General features: G+C 38.1%; 1 pseudogene; it reads right to left on the minus strand.

Annotated features, from left to right (window-relative positions):
* LOC107960561 (cytochrome c oxidase assembly protein COX11, mitochondrial-like) overlaps window positions 1-23,005 on the minus strand; it is a 40,268-nt pseudogene that overhangs the window by 16,347 nt on the left and 916 nt on the right.

Consider the following 23,005-nt stretch of genomic DNA (forward strand, 5'->3'; position numbering starts at 1 on the left):
AACTGCTAGTAACAGAATGATGAAGTAGACAAGCATTCTATAGCGTGATGAATATTGGTTTAACCAATACATTCGAACAATATGGTGTTCACAACCTCCATTCCTGAACAATATACCGCACCTACAATACGCCGGTAACGGACCAAATAAGGTCACATAAGCCCAGTTGACAGAATCCGAAAACATGGGGCTACTGAATTTAAGGCTATGGATAGCGATGATGCCGAGCAAGCTGAATTTTGGCTGGACAACACTATCCGGGTACTCGATGAGCTATCTTGTACACCCGATGAATGCCTAAAGTGTGCTATCTCCTTGCTACGTGATTCTGCCTACTATTGGTGGAGTACTCTGACTTCTATTGTGCCCCGAGAGCAAGTAACTTGGGAGTTTTTCCAAACTGAGTTTCGGAAAAAGTATATCAGTCAGAGATTTGTTGATCAAAAACGGAAGGATTTCTGAGCTTAAGCAAGGCTCCATGTCGGTTACTGATACGAGCGAAAATTTGTTAGACTTAGCAAATACGCTCGGGAATGTGTTTCGTCCGAAGCTGTTATGTGTAAACGCTTCGAGGATGGGCTGAATGAGATATAAAAATGTTCGTTGGCGTTCTTGAAATACAAGAGTTCGTGGTACTTGTTGAACGAGCTTGTAAAGCCGAAGAGCTTAGAAAAGAAAAGCAAAGAGTTGATGAGGGAACTGGAGAGTTTCGTAAAACATCCTCGGGGAGGTCTCTTCAACAGACATCGAAGAGATTTCGAGATGATGCGGGCCAGTTTAGAGGCACTTCGGGCCTTTTTGGACGAGATCGTGATCGACCCCCTGTAGGTACACGAGGCACTTCGGTCGCCAGTGTTGGGAATGAACGTCGAGACAGGACGAAATGCCGATATTGCAGTAAATGGCATTCGGGGAGTTGTAGATTTCCTGACCGCTCCTGTTACAAATGCGGATCAGTGGACCACTTCATTAAAGATTGCCCGAGGTTGTCAGGACAGAATGCAAATCAGAGTGGGAGACCGGGTGCTACCACTGCTCGAGGTAGACCATCTGGAAATATGGGCAATGCTGGTGGTGGTCAGAGAGGATCTAGAGATGATATAACCAGATCCGAAGCCCGTGCGCCTGCTAGAGCTTATGCTATACGTGCCCGCGAGGATGCTTCTTCGCCTGATGTTATTACCGGTACATTCACCCTCTTTGATACTAATGTAATTGCTTTGATTGACCCCGGTTCTACTCATTCTTACATATGTGAAACCTTAGCATCCAGTAAGACTTTACCTATTGAGTCTACTGAGTTCGTAATTCGGGTGTCAAATCCCTTGGGTCGTTACGTGCTTGTCGACAAAGTGTGTAAGAAATGTCCCCTGGAAATTCGAGGTTCCTGTTTTCCAGCGGACTTGATGCTTTTGCCGTTTGATGAATTTGATGTTATCCTTGGGTTGGATTGGTTGACCGCGCATGATGCGATTGTGAATTGCAAGAGCAAGACTATTGATTTGAGGTGCGCAAATAACGAAGTAGTCCGAATTGAGTCTGCGGACTTGGAGGGGATGCCAGCTGTAATATCAGCAATGTTGGCACAGAAATATGTAAGAAAAGGGTGCGAAGCATACCTTGCATATGTGCTTGATGACAAGAATTAGAAAGAAACCCGAATCTGTGCCGGTGGTTTGTGAATACCCGGATGTTTTTCCGGAAGAATTACCGGGTTTACCACCTGTTCGGGAGGTAGAGTTTGGTATTGAGCTTGTACCTGGGACTACGCCGATTTCGATAGCTCCGTATCGTATGGCACCAACTGAGTTAAAGGAGTTGAAAGCTCAGTTGCAAGAACTGACGGATAGAGGTTTCGCTCGACCAAGTTTCTCACCTTGGGGTGCACCAGTATTGTTCGTGAAAAAGAAGGACGGAACCATGAGGTTGTGCATTGACTATCGTCAGCTGAATAAAGTGACGATAAAGAACAAATATCCGTTGCCGTGCATCGATGATTTGTTCGACCAACTGAAGGGAGCCTCAGTGTTCTCAAAAATAGATTTGAGATCGGGCTATTATCAGTTGCGAATTCGAGATCCAGATATTCCCAAAACTGCCTTCAGAACGAGATATGGTCACTACGAATTCTTAGTGATGCCGTTTGGGCTCACTAATGCCCCTGCGGTATTTATGGATTTGATGAATCGGATCTTCAGACCGTATTTGGATCAGTTCGTAGTTGTGTTCATTGATGACATTTTGGTCTATTCAAGAGATGAGACCGAACATGCTGGGTATCTGAGGCTAGTGCTGCAAATTTTGCGGGATAAGCAGTTATATGCTAAGTTCAGTAAGTGTGAGTTCTGGTTAAGAGAGGTTAGCTTCTTGGGTCATGTGGTATCCGCGTCGGGTATTCGAGTTGACCTGAACAAAATTTCAGCCATACTTGACTGGAAACCTCCGAGAAATATTACTGAAGTTCGGAGCTTTTTGGGGCTCGCCGGTTATTACCGACGATTTGTGAAAGGTTTCTCGATGATAGCCACACCAATGACGAAGCTACTTCAAAAGGATGTTAAGTTCGAGTGGACGGAGAAATGTCAGAAAAGTTTCAACCAACTGAAAACTCATTTGACTGAAGCTCCAATTTTGGTGCAACCCGAATCAGGTAAAGAGTTTGTCATTTATAGTGACGCATCCCTACTTGGGTTGGGTTGCGTATTGATGCAAGAAGGTCGAGTCGTGGCCTATGCGTCGAGACAATTGAAGCCACACGAGAGGAATTATCCGACCCATGATCTCGAACTAGCTGCCATCGTGTTTGCTTTAAAAATATGGCGACATTATCTGTTTGGTGAGAAGTGCCATGTATTTTCGGATAACAAAAGTCTCAAATATTTGATGACTCAACGAGACTTGAATCTGCGACAAAGACGTTGGCTTGAGTTGTTGAAAGATTACGAGCTTGTCATTGATTACCACCCGGGAAAGGCTAACGTGGTTGCGGACGCCTTAAGCCGGAAGTCATTGTTTGCTTTACGAGCGATGAACGTGCATTTGTCTGTTCTACCAGACAGTGTGTTAGTAGCTGAATTAAAAGCTAAACCATTATTGACTCACCAAATTCGTGAAGCTCAGAAAGTCGATGATGAATTGGTTGCAAAACGGGCTAAGTGTTTCCGAACGAGGAATCGGAGTTTCAAATTGATGATGATGATTGTTTGAGGATCAGAAATCGTTTGTGTGTTCCAAGGAATTCGGAACTCATTTCGATGATTCTGAACGAAGCCCATTGTAGCCGAATGTCAATTCACCCGGGGAGTACGAAAATGTACAACGATTTGAAACGTCAATTTTGGTGGCATGGTATGAAACGGGACATCTCCGACTTTGTTTCGAGATGTTTAATATGTCAACAAGTGAAAGCGGAACATCAAGTGCTTTCAGGATTACTCCAGCCGATCATGATACCCGAGTGGAAATGGGATCGAGTCACAATGGACTCTGTGTCCGGACTGCCCTTGTCAGCAAGTAAGAGGGTTGCGATATGGGTTATTGTTGATAGACTGACTAAGTCGGCTCATTTCATCCCCGTACGTACGGATTTTTCATTGGATAAACTAGCTGAATTGTACGTTTATCAAATTGTGAGATTACACGGGGTACCTGTTTCTATCGTGTCGGATAGAGATCCGAGATTCACCTCACGATTTTGGAAGAAATTGCAAGAAGCTCTGGGTACTAAGCTGCATTTTAGCACTGCTTTTCACCCCCAAACCGATGGTCAATCCGAGCGGATAATTCAGATACTTGAGGATATGTTGAGATGTTGCATCCTCGAGTTCAGTAGTTCATGGGAACGGTATTTACCTTTGATTGAATTCGCTTACAACAATAGTTTTCAATCAAGTATTAAGATGGCACCTTATGAGGCTTTGTACGGTCGTAAATGCCGTACACCATTGTTTTGGACCGAGCTCGGTGAAAGCAAAATTTTCGGAGTTGATTTGATTAGAGATGCTGAACAGAAAGTAAAGGTAATCCGTGAAAGTCTGAAGGTATCCACGGATCGTCAGAAATCGTACGCAGATTTGAAACGAAAAGACATCGAGTATCAGGTGGGAGACAAAGTGTTCCTTAAGGTTTCACCTTGGAAAAAGATACTCAGGTTCGGCCGTAAGGGCAAGTTGAGCCCAAGATTCATTGGGCCGTACGAAATCTCCGAACGAGTTGGTCCGGTTGCGTATAGATTGATTTTGCCCCCGGAGCTTGAAAAGATTCATGACGTCTTTCATGTTTCGATGCTTCGACGCTATCGATCTGATCCATCGCACATAATTAGCCCATCGGAGGTTGAAATTCAAGTCGACATGAGCTATGAAGAAAAACCGATGCGTATCCTAGCTCGTGAAGTGAAGGAGTTGCGAAACAAAAGAGTTCCGCTAGTAAAGGTGTTATGGCTCAAACTCGGGATCGAGGAAGCTACTTGGGAGACCGAGAGCTCGATGAAAGAACGATACCCGAACCTATTTACCGGTAAGATTTTTGGGGACGAAAATTTCTTAAGTGGGGGAGAGTTGTGACAGCCCAAAGTTGACCCTAGTCGGGAAGTGGTTTCGAGACCGCTAAACCGAGTCACCGAAATGTTTGAATGTGATACTTATTGTGTAGAATATGTAATTATGAATGTGTGAAAATTTCAAGCTTCAATTTGGTTGATTTCATGTGAATTTAGTCAATAGGACTTATGTGAGAAAATTCTAAAATGTGATAGGTCAATGTGTGAGGACCTACTAGTGCATGTGGACAAAGGGGGGGACTTGCATGTCAAATTCCCCCCCCTAATGAGTAGTGGCCGGCCATGACAAGGAAGGATGGGCAAAACATGTCATGAAACATGTTTTGTTAGTGGAAGAATAAAATAAGGAGTATGGGTAATAAAGAAATGGAAAACAAAAGAAAAAAAAATGTGTGTGTGGTGTTTGTCCCCCCCATTGCCGTGAGCTAAACAAGAGAAAGGGGGGATTTTGTTCATCCTTTTCTCATCTTCATGCTTGCCAAAAACTAGAAAGAAAAACAAAGAAAAATTTTCTCATCCTTTGGTTCATCCTTGGCCAAAAATTTTAAGGAGGAAAGAAGAAGAAAGGTGAAGAGATTCGGCCATGCATGTAGCTAGGCTAAGGTATGTTTGATGATGTTCCATGAGAGGCATGCATGTTTTAGTTGTTAGCTTGAGTTCTACCTAACCCATGGTCTAAATCTTGCTATGTGATGGAAATGGCACTTGACCATGGATGAATCATTCTTGGTTGATGTTTGATGTTGTGGTGATGAGGCATGAGGATGAGTTAAGATTCGGCCTAGGTGGAGGTTGTGTTAATGCCATTGCATGCAAAATATGAAGCTTGTTAATGATGCATGTGATGATGGCTTGATGATTCTTGAACCTCCTTTTTAGCATTTTTTGTTGTGTGAGCACATATGTGCATTGGTTGCTAAATGGAGAAGAATCGGCTAGCAAGATGTGTGCTAAGGCCGAATGTAACTTTGCATGTTAATGAGCAATGCATGTGTTAAATTGATGAAAAGGGGGAGGATGCTTTACTAGTGTGTACATGTGTGTATTAAGTGTTGAAATCGACCCCAAAAATGGACATGCATATTCGGTCAAGGGCAAGAAATTAGCTAATATGTGGTGTTGATGCATGATTTTTGCATGTATGAGACTTTAATGTCTAATGTATAAATATGGGCTAAGTGCCTTGTGTTCATCTTTTGATGCCTAAAATGATGAAATCAATTTATTTGTTTGATTAAGCTCAAGAGCAAAGGGGAAATAAAACCGATAAAGGGAAGGAAAAAGTGGTTGAATAGCTAGCGGAATCGTTCGACAACACCCGAGGTAAGTTCTTGAGTAAGAGAGCTTAAATTTCGATGTGATTAAATCATGCTCTATGTGTGGCTATTGAGCCGAATGTGCAAGGACAATATGTGCCTTGTGTTTGAGTTTCGTAAACGAAAATGAAATATGAATGTGCTATGAATTATTGTTAGATGTGCATGATTAATTGAATGCTGTCCGGGCTAAGTCCCGAAGGCTTTGTGCTAAGTGAATATATCCGGATTAAGATCCGAAGGCCTTTGTGCGAGATACTAAATCCGGGTTAAGTCCCGAAGGCATTCGTGCGAGTTATTAAATCCGGGTTAAGTCCCGAAGGCATTCGTGCGAGTTATTAAATCCGGGTTAAGTCCCGAAGGCATTCGTGCGAGTTGTTAAATCCGGGTTATGTCCCGAAGGCATTGTGTGAGTTACTAAAACCGGGCTATGTCCCGAAGGCATTTGAATGAGGAGCTATATCCGGTTAAATCCCGAAGGTACGTGATTTGGTAATGAATGAGCTTGCTGTAAAATTCCAGCGAATACTCGAAAAACATCCCAATATGGGGATATGTTACGTATGTGTTGAATTTAATCGAGCCCTTACAAATAAATGTTCGCTCAGTTGATAAACGAGCTACCGGCCTTCGGCCAAGTTAGTTTATTGTGTATGTACATAAGGGTTGTTAATGTTGTGAAGCAAGTTTGATATCGGTAAATTGCGTATTATGAAATATTCCGTTTAGCTAAATGTGTGCTATTCTTTGTGCATGCTGGAATTCCTTGCTCAAACTTACTAAGCATAAATTGCTTACTCGTTACATTGCTCCTCTGTTTTATAGATTTTTGGTTCTCCAGCTATCGGACTCGGGATCTTGAAGTCGAAGTCGCCCACACTATCAAAGGCTCTTTTGGGTACTATTTTGGTTGAATTTTGTTATGGCATGTATAGGACTACCCATTGTTGTCTTTCGAGTACTTTATGAAATGTATAAGTGTACAGCCATGCGAAGATGGCTTGTAGAAGTGGAGTATGGCATTAGACCATTCGTATTTATGAATGTATAGATGGTTTCATGATGTAACTATGTTGGAATGGAAGTGTTGAGCAAATGATCAGCCACTAGAATGGCTAAGTATGATCATATGTGGGCTTATGTATGACAAGGCCCTAGTTGGTCCATGAAACCCCAAATTAGGTAAGGTTCACTTTGAAAACAGAAGCTGATAGCAGCAGTGGTGTGGATTGGAAAAATCACAAGAATTCGTAGGAGTGGAATTAAATAGTGAATAAATTATGTAATCGAACCTTGATGAATCTACTTTCATATGGAAGTAACGAAACAATTATAGGAACAGTACAGAAAGAGATATTCGGGTTCTTGTGGAACAGGGCCAGAACAGTTTCTGGATTCACTGTTCCGCCTTTGGAAATTCACTATAAATTGACCAGAGATAATTAGGGGTCATACCATATATGTATGGATTCCTCTCTGAGTCTAGTTTCCATAGAAACAAACGGCATCAGTATTGAAGCTCTGTGCAGAGAGATATCCCAGTCGTAATGGGAAAAGGTCAGTGTAGTCGACCCCTGTAACATGGGAGACTTTGACTAATAAACTGTACTAGTTGGCCCGACCAAAAATTCTAGAAAAAAATCCATAGGTGGGGACATGAGTCTAGTTTCAGGGAAAAATCACAAAACTGATTTTTGAGTTGTGAAACTCAAGATATGATTTTTGAAGCGACTAGTACTCAGACTGGGCAGTGTCTGGAAAAAAAAATTTTCAAAGTTTGTTAACATCTCGTGTCCGACTCCGGTGTCGGTCTCGGGTTCGGGGTGTTACAGTATGTCTGTGACCGAACATAAGTGAGAGTTTGTTAGACTCAGTAAGTATGCATGGGAATGTGTTTCAACTAAAGCAATTATGTTTAAAAGGTTCGAAGATGGATTGAATGAAGACATCATACTATTGGTCGGGATTTTAGAATTGAAAGAATTTTTTGTTTTAGTTGACCGAGCTTACAAAGCCGAAGAACTTAGTAAAGAAAAGAGAAAGGCAGATTTCGAGGCTAGAGATTCAAGAAAAAGATCGATGAATAAGCCATATCAATCTTCGTCAAAGAAATCAAGAGATCTGTATACTCATTCGAATGCTTCTGTAACACCCCCTACCCGTAAAAATCAATTATGTAAAAATCAGCCATAAAATTTCTTCTAAATTAAAAAATTTCATACATATGTTTAACGTCCCTTATATGGGCCTACGGGGCCCAAAACATACATTCAGGGTGGTTCGGGACCAAACCGTAAACATATGAAACTTTTGCAACACTTAGAAAATTTTCACACTTTGGAGAGTCACACGCTCGTGTTTTCAACCCGTGTAACTCTCTGTTTATAACTTCATCACCGTTGTCAGTCGTATACTTCATATAAATAACAAGAAACGTGTATGAGCTCAATTCTCACTAAATTTCTCATATATATATACACAATTTCACGTTTTGTAATCATACAACATATATCAGCCATATCTCTGTAATCTAAATATATTTTCATAACAACTTATCTTGATTTCATACTATTTCATATTTAAGCTTAAATAACCAAAGTATTTGAGATATCATCTTTATGCAAATAGTACACATGAGGTATATAATTCCATAATTATGAATAAACACATTTATCAAACATTTTCCATATTCATATATCAATGTCTTATGTCTCAATATATCAATAACCGTCATTTTCATGAATTCCGAGTTCAGTTTCATAATTATTTTCCTCGTGTTCAATTTATTCCATGTCGGAACTTTATTCATTAAAACATTTGAATTATCAGTACATATGGACATTACATTCAAGATGAACAATTATATAATCACAAATGAATTCATTTATCAACCAAGTTCTATACTCATATCTTATCAACTCGTACTTCCTTGTATCACATAATTCCATGTAACACTTACCAAACTTTGTCAAATTAGTGAACATCTTACGGAATTGAGTACTTCGTTTTCTTGATGCCATAGTTCAACTATGGTCTTACACATCTTCACATAATGATGCCATAGCCCAGCTATGGTCTTACACATATTCATATATCGATGCCATAGCCCAGCTATGGTCTTACACGTAATCACATATCACATATCGATGCCATAGCCCAGCTATGGTCTTACACGTAATCACATATCACATATCGATGCCATAACCCAGCTTTGGTCTTACACGAATCACATATCTCACTGATGCCATATCCCAGATATGGTCTTATACAGTAGCATATATCACACTGATGCCATATCCCAGATATGGTCTTATACGAAAATCACTTGTCACTTGTAGCCGAAGCTACCACTATTCACTGATCAGGTAGCTGGAGCTACCACTTTTCACTGAGCAGGTAGCCGAAGCTACCACTTTTCACTGATCAGGTAGCAAAAGCTACCACTTTTCACTTGTCATTTGTCCTTGATCAGATAAGTGTAGCCGAAGCTATCACTTATCACTTGTTGCTATGGTTCAACCATGGTATTTTCCTTCAATTCATCTTGTCATTGAACTGAAATGCTCAACTTGATCATTTATTCAATTTTAATGTTTTTACATTATTCACGATTTTATCATCAATACATATGAGATAACACATAATGAAAATTCATAGAATTAACAAATAATCACTAAAATTTAGCCATATAAACTCACAAGTTCAATTTTTGTATTATAACGATAATCTTAATTTTATAGTAAATATTCCAAATAAAACATTATATCATTTCTAATCCAACACTTATCGATTATAATCGGGCATGTGATCAATTTATACAATAATCATTCATATATTTTTTTCCTCCTCCTCCTCTCCATCCATATCCTTGGCATAAATAACACACTTGTAAGTAACCTTATCCATAATTTTCACTAATTACTTATGTGAATATTCAGACTATCCACCTGTGTCGTAGTCACTAAATTATTTATATCTGGAGCTACAGAACTCAAAATTAAGATCCGCTAATTTTCCCTGAAACTAAACTTACATATCTTCTTACCAAAAAAAATTCATAATTTTTGGTTGGGCCAATTAATACAGTTTATTCATTGAAGTCTCCCCTATTCTGCTGCCTGACAGTTCTGACCCTTCTTCACTAAAAATTAATTATATCCTCGTACAGGATTCGAATGATGTTCCAGTTTGTTTCTCTTGAAAATAGACTCATTCAGGATTTTAAACATATAAATTTAAGCCCCTAATTTTTTTATCCAATTTTTTTATGATTTTACAAAGTTAGAACAGGGGAACTCGAAATCATTCTGACTGTGTCTTACAAAATTTATTATATCTCATGATTTACAATTCCATTGCTTACATCATTTCTTCTATAAGAAACTAGACTAAATAATCTTTAATTTCATATTTTATTCATCCTCTAATTCCATTTCTAAAATTTTTGGTGATTTTTCAAATTTAGACTACTGTTGCTGTCCAAAATAGTTTTAGTGCGAAATGTTGATTTCCATTTTTGCCCCAAATTTCACAATTCATACAATTCAGTCATTGCTCAATTAACCCCTCAATTAAGATAATTTTCTAAATTAATATTTTTCCTAGACATTATAAGTTATTTCATAACTATTGAAATTCAGAATTTCTACATAAAACTCTAACTTCAAACTCTTTTACAATTAGGTCCCAAACATTCACTTTCTATTCAATTCTTTCAATAAAATCAGCATATAAACAATTTAAAGCTCTAATTCCATGCCAAATCATCATATACTTCCAGAAAATTTTCATGGCAACTTTCAATTTCTTTCATAGAATCAAAAGCTAATGAATTTAACAAGTGGACCTAGTTGTAAAAGTCACAAAAACACAAAAAATTCAAGAAATAATCAAGAATTGAACTTACCTGAAGTAAAAATATGAAAAACCAGCTTAAGGAAACTCTTCCATGGTGTTTTTCTGATGAGAATGCAGAAAAATAAAGAGAAATCTAGATAATTCCACTTTAGTCCTAGCTTTATTAAGTAAATTTTGCAATTTTCCAATTTTGCCCTTAATTCTCCTTATTTTCTTGCTGATTTCATGCCATTGCCGTCCAGCCTAAAGATACCTTGGGTATATTTCCCTTTTAAACCCTCTTTCTTTTATCATTTAAGCTATTTAAGCATTTCCCAAAATTTTGCATTTAATACAATCTAGTCCTTTTTTGTTCAATTAACTATCAAAACTTTAAAATTTCTTGACGAAACTTTAATACTGACTTATTAACACTCCATAATTATTTATAAAAATATTTATGGCTCGATTTAAAATTCCCAAGGTCTCGATACCTCATTTTTTATTCTAATTATTTTAATATTTATTTTTAGTACACTATTCACTACTTCAAAATTTTTCCTAACTTCACATTTAAATTATACTCACTAAATTAATAATATTTCCTACTCATTTGTTGGATTTAGTGATATCAAATTACTATTTCGACACCACTAAAAATTAGGTTGTTACAGCTTCAATCGGGTATCTAAACAGAGATCGTGGAAAGCAATACTCAAGTCCCAAGGCTTAAGCTACATTAGTATCAAGTGTTGGCATCGTGAGAAATAATAAGCCCGAGTGTCAACAGTGTGGTCGAAGACATTTTGGAGATTGTTGGATGAATAATAATAATAAAACCTATTTCAGATATGGTTCACAAGAACATTTTATTCATGATTTTCCTCAGTTATCCAGGAAAGATAATCTTCAGACTTCAAGGCTGAATAATACAGTTGCCAGGGGTAGACCACCTTGAAGTGCTAGAAATGTGATTGGTAGTACAGGAAAAACTAAGGACTCCACTGTGAGATCTGAGGCCAGAGCACCTGCTAGAGCTTACGCTATTCGTGCTCGCGAAGATGCATCATTACCAAATGTTATCACCGGTACATTTTCTCTTTATGACACTAGTGTAATTGCTTTGATTGATCCTGGATCGACTCATTCATATCTTTGTTAGAATTTAGTATCCAGTAAGAGTTTTCCTGTTGAGTCTACTGAGTTTATGATTAAAGTATCGAGCCCCTTAGGCAAGTATGTTCTAGTTGATGAAGTTTGCAAGAACTGCCCTTTAATGACTCGGGGTTACTGTTTTTCAGCAAATCTGATGTTATTACCGTTTGATGAATTCATTGTAATTCTGGGTATGGATTGGTTGACACTACATGATGCTGTTATGAATTGTAGACAAAAGACTATTGAATTGAAATGTCAGAATGGTGAAATCCTTTGAATTGAATCAGATGAGTCAAGTGAATTACCTATTGTGATATCGTCAATGTTAGCTTAGAGATATGTGAGGAAAGGTTGCGAAGCTTATCTTGCTTATGTATTGGATACAAAAGTGTCTGAATCAAAAATTGAATCAGTGCCAGTAGTTTGTGAGTATCTAGATGAATTTCCAAAAGAGTTACCAGGGTTACCACCGATCAGAGAAGTTGAGTTTGCTATTGAATTAGCACTGGGAATATCACCGATATCGATAGCTTCATACAGAATGGCTCCGACAGAATTGAAAGAATTGAAAGCTTAGTTGCAAGAGTTAACGAATAGAGGTTTTGCACGACCTAGTTTTTTGCCTTGGGGTACACCAGTTTTGTTCGTAAAGAAGAAAGAAGGATCAATGAGACTTTGTATTGATTATCGTCAACTCAATAAGGTTACGATAAAGAACAAGTATCCTCTGCCGAGAATTAATGATTTCTTTGAGCAGCTGAAAGGAGCGACAATGTTTTCAAAGATTGATTGAGTTAAAGATACAGATGTGCCGAAAACTATGTTCACAATAAGGTACGGGCATTATGAATTTCTTGTTATGCCTTTCGGATTAAATAATGCACCTGCAATTTTTATGGATTTGATGAATCGAATCTTTAGACCGTATTAGATGGATTTGTGGTTGTATTCTTTGACGACATTCTGATCTATTCTTGAGATGAATCTGAGCATGTTGAACATTTGAGAATTGTGCTACAAACCTTAAGAGATAAGCAACTATACGCTAAATTCAAAAAATTTGAGTTTTGACTCCGAGAGTTCGGATTTTTGGGACATATTGTTTTAGCAGAAGGTATACGAGTTGATCCGAGCAAGATTTCAGTAGTTATTGACTGGAAACAACCAAGAAACGTATCTGAAGTCAAAAGCTTTCTGGGGTTAGCTGGTTATTATTGGCGTTTTGTAAAAGGATTTTCGACGATTGCTACACTGTAGATTGCTACAGAAAGATGTGAAATTCGAGTGGCCCGAGAAATGTCAACAGTGTTTTGAACAGTTGAAAGCATTGTTAACTAAGGCACCAGCTTTGGTTCAACCTGAGTCAGGTAAAGAATTTGTGATTTTCAGTGATGAGTCACTGAATGGTTTGGGTTGTGTTTTGATGGAAGAGGGTAAAGTGATAGCTTATGCCTCAAGACAGTTGAAACCAAATGAAAAGAATTATCCGATGCACGATTTAGAGTTGGCCGCTATTGTTTGTGCATTGAAAATTTGGCTACATCATTTATACGGCGAAAAATGCCATATCTTTACTGATCATAAGAGCTTAAAGTATATATTGACTCAGAAAGACTTGAATTTGAGACAACGAAGATAGCTCGATTGCTGAAAGACTATGAGTTAGTAATTGATTACTATCCAGGGAAAGCGAAAGTAGTCACAAATGCTTTGAGTAAGAAATCTTTATTTTCTTTGAGAGCGATGAATACTCAGATAACCTTGGCTACTGATGGTTCGATTTTGGCTGAATTAAAAGCTAAACTGGTATTTCTTCAAGAAAATTGTGAAGCTCAGAAGTGTGACAATAAGTTGCAAGCTAAAAGAGTGCAATACGAGTCGACTATAAATTCAAACTATTAGATCGGATCTGATGATTGTTTAATGTTTTGAGATAGAATTTACGTACCAAAGAATTTCGAGCTCATTCAAAAAATTTTGTATGAAGCACATAGTAGTTGTCTATATGTTCACCCGGGGAGTACCAAAATGTACAATGACTTGAAACAATTGTATTGGTGGTCGGGCTTGAAACGAGACTTTTCAGAGTTTGTATCGAGATGTTTGGTCTATCAACAAGTTAAAGATGAACATCAAGTACCTTCAAGATTATTACAACCTTTGATGATGCCAGAGTTGGAAATGGGATAAAATTACGATGGATTTTGTATCGAGATTGCCACTGTCTCTGAAAAAGAAAGATGCTATTTGGGTTGTCGTTGATCGATTGACGAAATCAGCGCATTTCATTCTGATACATACAAATCATTCGCTTGATAAATTAGCTGAATTGTACATTTCTGAGAACGTTAGATTGCACGGAGTACCAGTTTCTATTATTTCGGATAGAGATCTGAGGTTTACATCACGATTTTATAAGAAATTACAAGAAGCTCTAGGTATGAGGTTGAATTTTAGTACTACTTTTTATCTACAAACCGACGGTCAGTCTGAGAGAATAATTTAGATTCTCGAAGATATGTTTCGTTGCTGTGTTTTAGAGTTTGAAGGCAACTGGGAGAAATATTTATCATTGGTTGAATTTGCGTATAACAACAGTTTTCAATCAAGCATAAAGATGGCATCATATGAAGCATTGTATGGTCGTAGATGCTGAACTCCATTGTATTGGACCGAGCTTAGTGAGAAAAAGATTCACAGGGTTGATTTGATCAGAGGGACAGAAGATAAAGCAAAAGTAATTTGTGATAGTTTGAAAGCAACTTTAGATCGACAGAGTGAATTTGAAACATAAAGACATTAAATTTTAGATCGGCGATAGAGTATTTTTGAAAGTATCTACGTGGAAGAATATTCTTCGATTTGGTTGCAAAGGAAAATTGAGTCCGCGGTTTATCGGGCCGTATGAAATCATCGAAAGAATAAAGGTAGTGGCATATCGGCTAGCTTTACCGTCAGAATTAGAAAAGATCCACAATGTATTTATTGTTTCGATTTTACAAAGGTATCAATCAGATTCATCGTATATCATTTCTCCGGCAGAGATTGAAATTCAACCTGATATGACATATAACGAAGAACCGATCAGAATTTTAGCTCGAGAGGTTAAAGAATTGAGAAATAAGAGCATAGCTTTAGTAAAGGTTTTGTGGCAACCTCACAGAGTTGAAGAAGCTACGTGGGAATCTAAGGAAACTATGAGGAAACAATACCTGAACCTCTTTTCTGGTAAGATTTTCGGGGACGAAATTTCCTAAGGGGGAGAGTTGTAACAACTCGTTATTAGTCAAATCAGAACAATGGTTTTGGGACCACAAATCCGAGGTCAAAATATTTATTTTTTTGTTATTTTAATGTTTACAGCATGATTTATGATTGTATAAAAATTTCATTAAGAAATTTTATCGTTTGAGTGTTTAATTTGATAAAAAGGACTAAATCGCGTAAAATGTAAAACATGTGTTCTATTAGCTAAAGGTGTCTAATAGCTATAGAACCTTAAAGTAAAGATCTTTATGTGGTAATTAGACCATTGTTAATATGAGTGGACTTCTATGGAAATTTTATTAAGTAATTTAAAGGTTAAATTAGTAATTCAATAATTAAGTTAAGTAAAATATGTAAAAACAATGTATCATCTTCTAAAATTGATTCTTTCATCGATTTTGAAGAGGAAAATAGCCATTGTTAGGGCTTTGAAGTTCAGCTACTTCTTCTTGCTTGCATGCTATGTATTTTTAATCAGTTTTTAATGATTTCTATGTTTTTGAGATCGTTGCAACTTAATCTAGCTAGCCCAAGGACTATTTTGCAAAACTGTTAAAGGTTTAGGGTTTTTCCATTGATGAATATAGGTGTATTTTGATGTTTGATGATAGAAAATGTATGGTTGTGGTTAGATAAACAACATTTGGTAAGTGGTTTTTAGTAAAATGTCCAAATAGGGATTAAATTGTGAAATGTGTAAAATTTAGGGCTAATTTGTGAAATAAATGAAAAATTTGGGTTGCTAGGGACCTAATTGAAATTTAGCTCGCATGGGTTGTGGTTAAATTGCATGAATTTGTGATTTTATAAAATATGGACTAAATTGTAAAAGTATAAAATGTTAAGGGCAAAAGTGTAAAATTTCCTTAATGTATAATTTGGACTAAATTGAATAAAGTGATATTTAAATAAGTTAATTTTTATTACATTTAGTTTAACAGCCCGATTTTGGGCCTAGTCAGAACAGTAGTTTCGGAACCACTATTCTGAGGCTGGAGAAATTTTTTTAATATTATTTTATGTGTCATACCATGATTATATAAGTGCATGAAAATTTTGGTGAATTAATTTTAGCGATTGTGAGCTTAATTACGAAAAAGGACTAAATCGCATAAAGGGAAAAAGTTTTGTTTTGCTAGCCAAATGTGTTAAATAGCTAGAGAACCATAATTGGAGGTCTTTGAAGTGCAAATAGACCCTTAAATATAGGCTGGCCGGCCATAGAGACAAAGATAAGACAATTTTCAAAGTCAGGTGGAATTTGGTGGCTTATTTGGCTAAAAACAAAATAAAATAAAGAGGGAATGATATCATCTTCTTCTCATCTCTTTCTCCACCGAAAATACCAGAAAAAAGGGGTTTTTGAAGATTTAAAATTTTAGCTAGGTTATTTTCTTACAAGTAAGTAATTTTCATAGCCATTCTTGGTAATTTTTGTACTTTTGGGACCCCTGTGGCATGGGCTAACTAATGAGGGACCATTTTGCAAAATGGTTGAAATGTAACACCCTTCGCCCGTATCTAACGCCGGGACAGGGTTCGAGGTGCTACCGGACTTAACTCAAGCATAAGCATATAAAACCGGGCCATAAAATTTCTTTTAACTTAAAACTCCTTGTTCACATGCATTCTGTCCCTTAAACTAGCTCACGAGGCCCAAAACATACATTAGAGACAGTTTGGGACTAAACCGAGAACTTAAGAAAAACTTGGAAAATTCATGCTTCAAGGCTCCACACGCCCGTCTGGTCACACACGCACGTGTGGCTTGGGACAAGTCCGTGCCCTTAGCCCGTGTGCAACACTGACTTTGAAACACGGCCATGACACATGCCCATGTGGCCTGCCCGTGACTTTAAAACACGACCACGACACACGCCCGTGTGGCCTGCCCGTGTACTAAACTGACTTTAAATTTTAAGTGCAGGGGACGCACGGCCATAACACACACCTATGGGAGTGAGCCATGTGTCACACGCAGCCTAGACACACGCCCATGTGCCTTGCCCGTGTGGACAAAAAGAGGCTATTTTCCAAGCCATTTTGTCACCCATTTTACACAACCTACACAGGATCATTTCAATATACTAATTTCACCACAATAGACACCAATTGATCCATAGAAAGAACATAATATGCAATTACCAAAATGAATAATAGTCATTATTCTAGGCTTGATACAAAATGAAAGGCTTTTGACTTAAGCCAAAATACATAACCAATTTCGCATTAAATCAAACATCCTAATCTAGCCCTATACATGCCATACTTCAAAACAAGATTTGTACTATACCAAGAGCTTCGACTGATAGTGTGATCGATATCTCCGACTTCAAAGGATCCTTGAGCTAATTAAGCGGCACTGATAGAAAAGGGAAAGAAAAGAGAGTAAGCATAAAGCTTAGTAAGTTGCATATAAATAAATATACAACAACAATTTCACCATTAGTCATCATGCTCATAACTTAAAGGTAAGTATAAACTTAACTTACTCATTACCGTCTACTAAAGTCACATTTTCTAATTTAAGCTCATTACTCATTGATTACCAAATATGTACCTGTATCACTCACAACGTTATTATACTTTTATTCATAAATCACTTTCTTAACCTTTAAAATTTAACCCTTCGGAATACTACCGGATATTCTATAAACCTCAAACATGGGATAAGTTGCAGATGCCATGTCCTGGACATGGTCTTATACTGGCTATCATCATCGAGGCCGTTGCCATGTCCCAAACATGGTCTTATACTAGCTATCGTCTATGCGTGCTGATGCATGTCACAGACATGTCTTACACTAGCACAACTCTTAGCCAAAGCATGTCCCAGACACGTCTTACATTGGCTATCATTGTCGAGGCTGATGCATGTCCCAGACATGTCTTACACTGGCTAGCATATTGTGGTTGATGCATGTCCCAGACATGTCTTACACTGGCACACAAGTAATCCAAATTTTATGGCATGAATATCCGGTTTGTTTCCTAGGGTTCCAACTAGATCTTTCTACTATCTCAATCATTAATATGCATTCTCATTTCACTATCCAGCCATTCATGCTATGTCAAATCAATGACAATTCAAATACATGCATTAACAATGTAATCGTATTATTTACATACAACTTACCTCGGTTTACAAAATGTACTCGACTAGTCGGTTTAGTCAGATTGCTTGGCTTTTCCCCGGTCTAGGTTCAGTTTTGGCAAATCTTGATCTATATTAACAAAATGCACTCATGTAGTCACTAATTACAATTAGGCAATCATAAATTCACATCTTTGGTAAAATGACCATTTTGCCCCTAGACTTCGACAAAATGACCATTTTACCCATATGCTCGAAAATCAATTTTTATCGAATTTCTTCGTATTTCAAGCCTATAAAAACTCTTTTTACTCCTATAGAAACCCTAAAATTTCACTATTTCACACACTTATTACTTATTTTGCAACTTATGCAAAATAGTCCCTTTAGGTGTTTTCTTGCTAACACCTTTCACAAAAATTGTTTATAAGACAACCAAGACTCATTTTCTTCCATAAAAACTCAGCAACCCACACAAATCCTTTCATGGAAAAATCCTAAACTCTTGATCATTTTGCAAGATATCACCCTCATTTGAAAGCCCATGCTTCAAGGGTCCCAAAAGTACAAAAATATTTTAGAAAAGCTACTAGAATCACTTACTTGTGAGTGCTCCAAGTTGTTGAAAATTTTTTAAAGCTCAAAACCCCAAAAATGGCTACTATTGTCGGTTAAGAAGAAATGGGAAATAAGGTGATATCGTTTTCCTTTTTCTATTTTCTATTTTAGTCAAATTTGGTCACCTAATCCTACCAAAAATTAAAATTTTGACCACACATGACTCCTATGGCCGGCCACCCTATTTCTAGGGGTCTAATTGCCCTTTAAAGACCCCTAAATCATAATCTCTAGCTATTTAACACATTGGGGTACTAAAATGCAACTTTTTTCTTTTATGCAAGTTAGTCATTTTTCACAATCGGGCTCACAAACATTAAAATTAACTCCCTAAATTTTTCATGCACTAATATAATCTTACTATAACCTCATAGTAATAATAAAATAATTTTTCCAACTTCTAATTTGTGTCTCGAGACCACTGTTCCGACTAGGCCCTAATTCGGGCTATTACATTTCTCCCCCCTTTAAGGATTTTTGTCCTCGAAAATCTTACCAGCGAATAAGTTCGGGTACTGCTCTCTCAGAGACTCCTTGGGTTCCCATGTGGCTTCCTCGACTCCATGTCTATGCCACAAAACCTTTACGAGTGGTATACTCTTATTTCTTAACTGTTTGACTTCTCGAGCTAGGATCTTGATCGGCTCCTCACCATAAGTCATATCTGGAAGAATCTCAACTTCAGTTGGCGCAATTACATGCAAAGGGTTTGATCTGTACCGGTGAAACATGGAGACATGGAACACATCGTGAATCCTTTCTAACTCTGGTGGGAAATCCAAATGGTAGGCAACAGGCCCTACTCTCTCGGTAGCCTCATAAGGTCCTATGAAACAAGGACTCAACTTGCCTCTTTTTTTCCAAATCTGAGGACTTTCCTCAACGGGGAAACTTTCAAAAATACTTTGTCACTAAATTCAAACTTAATTTCCTTTCGTCTTAAATCCACGTAGATTTTTGTCTATCCGAGGCTGCTTTCAAGTAGTCACGAATCACTTTAACTTTCTCCTTCGCCTCTTTGACCAAATCGACCCCGTGAATTTGTTTCTCTCTCAACTCAGTCCAATATAAAGGTGTTCGACACTTTCGCCCATACAAGGCCTCATAAGGCACCATTTTCAGACTCGACTGATAGTTGTTGTTGTAGGCAAATTCAACCAATGGCAAGTATTTTTCCAGCTTCGTTGAAACTCGAGAACACAACATCTCAACATGTTATCTAAGATCTGTATTACTCTTTCCGACTGTCCGTCAGTTTGTGGATGAAAAGCCGTGCTGAAACTCAACTTGGTTCCTAAAGCCTCTTGCAACTTTTTCCAAAACCTCGAGGTGAATCTCAGGTCTCGATCTGAAACAATCAACAATGGCACACCATGAAGCCTCACAATCTCGAAAACATACAAGTCGGCCAATTTTTCAAGGGAGTAGTTGGTACACACTGGTATGAAGTGTGCTGACTTAGATAGTCTGTCGATAATAACCCATACTGCATCCTTCTTTTTCGGGGTTAGTGGTAAACTGGTCACGAAGTCTATAGTGATATGGTCTCATTTCCACTCGGGAATCATAATAGGCTAAAGTAAACCTAAAGGTACTTGATGTTCAGCCTTTACTTGTTGACACACTAGGCACTTGGAAACAAACTCTGAGATGTCTCTTTTCATACCCTACCACCAATACATTTTCTTAAGGTCGTTGTACATTTTAACACTACCCGGGTGAACAGATAAACAACCACCATGAGCCTCACTCAAAATATTCTAAATAAGTTCATTGTCCTTGGGTACACAAACTCTGTCTCTGAACATTAAACATCCATCGGTGCTGATTCGAAATCTGACTTAATACCTGACTCACATTGAGTCTTCTTGGCTTGTAACTCATCATCGTTCTTCTAAGCTTCACAAATTTCTTGTAGAAACATTAGTCTAACTCTCAACTCTATTAAAATCGAACCATCGTCTGATAAAGCTAAATGGGCTATCATAGCTCTCAATGCAAATAAAAACTTTCTGCTCAATGCATCAGCGACCACGTACTCATAATCTTTTATTAGCTCTAACCATCGTCGTTGCCTCAAATTCAACCCCTTCTGAGTCATTAAATACTTTAGACTCTTATGATCAATAAATACTCAGCATCTCTCACCATACAGATGGTATCGCCAAATTTTTAATGCGAACACTATGGCTGCTTGTTCCAAATCATGCGTCAGATAGTTTTTCTCATGTGGCTTCAACTGTCCTGAAGCGTAAGCTATGAATCTACCCTCTTGTATAAGTACGCACCCTAATCCATTTAAGAAGGCGTCACTATAGACTACAAATTTTTTGCCCGACTCAGGTTGCACTAAAATTGGGACTTCGGTCAACAAAGCCTTTAATTTCTCGAAACTCTGCTGGCACTCTTCTGTCCACCCAAACTTGACATCTTTCTGCAGTAGCCTTGTTATCGGTGTAGCTATCATGGAGAATCCATTTACAAATCGTCTATAGTATCCTGCTAGCCCCAGAAAACTAAAAACCTCTATTACATTCCTTAACGGTTTCCATTCCACAATAGCTGAGACCTTACTTGGGTCAACTCTGATCCCGTCACCCGACACAATGTGTGCTAGAAATCTGACCTCGTTGAGCCAAAACTCGCTCTTACTAAACTTGGCATAAAGGTGTTTATCCTCAAGGTCTGTAACACAGTTCTCAAATGCTCCGCGTGCTCACTTTCATCACGCGAAAAAATCAATATGTAATCGATAAAAACGACGACAAACCTATCCAAGTACGATCAGAAGATGCAATTCATCAAATCCATAAATACTGCTGGGGCATTTGTCAATCCAAAAGGCATAACAAGAAACTCGTAATGCCCATATCTCATCTGAAAAGCAGTCTTCGGTACATTTTGCTCCTTGACTCTCAACTGATAGTAACCCGACCTCAAATCTATGTTAGAGAATATAATGGCTCCTCTCAATTGATCAAAGAGATCATCAATCCTTGACAAGGGATACTTGTTCTTCACTGTTACTTTGTTAAGTTGTCTATAGTCGATACATAACCTCATCGACCTGTCTTTCTTTTCCACAAAAAGTACTAGAGCACCCCATGGTGAAAAACTCGATCTAGCAAAACCCTTATCTGTTAATTCTTGCAACTGTACTTTCAACTCTTTCAACTCAGTGGGGGCTATTCTATACGGTGCAATCGAGATTGGCGTCGTGCTAGGAACTAACTCGATACCAAACTCCTCTCTATGGAGGTAATCCAGGCAACTCTTCCGGAAAAACATCTATAAACTCACAAACCACTGGTACTGATTCAATCTTAGACTCGGACGCTTGAGTATTCAGCACAAAAGCTAGATAAGCCTCATACCCTTTTCTCAAATATTTTCAGCCGTCAAATACGATATTACCACAGGCAATTTATCCAAGTCATTAGGTTCAACCCGAAGAATATTTCCATCTTCACACTTTAACTCAATAATTTTCTTTCCACAATCCACTACAACACTATGAGAAGTCAACTAATCCATCCTGAGGATTACATCAAACTCATTAAACGACAATAACATTAAATTAGCCAGAAAACAATGACCTCTAATTGTCAAAGGACAATTCCTACATACTTGGTCAACTAGCACATGTCTGCCTAAAGGGTTGGATACTTTTATCACAAACTCAGTGGACTCCACTATCATATTTATACGGGGTATCAAATCCATACAAATATAAGAGTGGGTAGACCCCGGATCAATCAAGCAACAATAGATATATCGTGAATAGAAAAGGTAACCGTAATCACGTTGAGAGACTCTGCATCCTCACGGACACGAATAGCATAAGTCCTCGCAGGCGCTCAGCCCTCGGACCTCGCCACAGCATCTCTAATCACACCTCTGCTGCTAGCTCCACTGCCCGGGTTCTTTTGTGGTCTGCCTCTCAAAGAAGCACTACTCACCCTCACATCTTGCTGTTTCTCCTTGTCATTAATTTCGGGGAAATCTCGGATAAAGTGGTCTAATGATCTACACCTGAAACAACCTCTTTCATTCACGTGGCACTCACTGAAATGGCATCTACCGCACTATGGACACTCCGATCTATTTGGCCAAGTGCTGCCAACACTCGCGACAGAAGTGGTCTGAACTCTTGAA

The sequence above is a fragment of the Gossypium hirsutum genome, chromosome A05, assembly GCF_007990345.1.
Source record: "Gossypium hirsutum isolate 1008001.06 chromosome A05, Gossypium_hirsutum_v2.1, whole genome shotgun sequence".
Taxonomy (NCBI): Eukaryota; Viridiplantae; Streptophyta; class Magnoliopsida; order Malvales; family Malvaceae; genus Gossypium; species Gossypium hirsutum.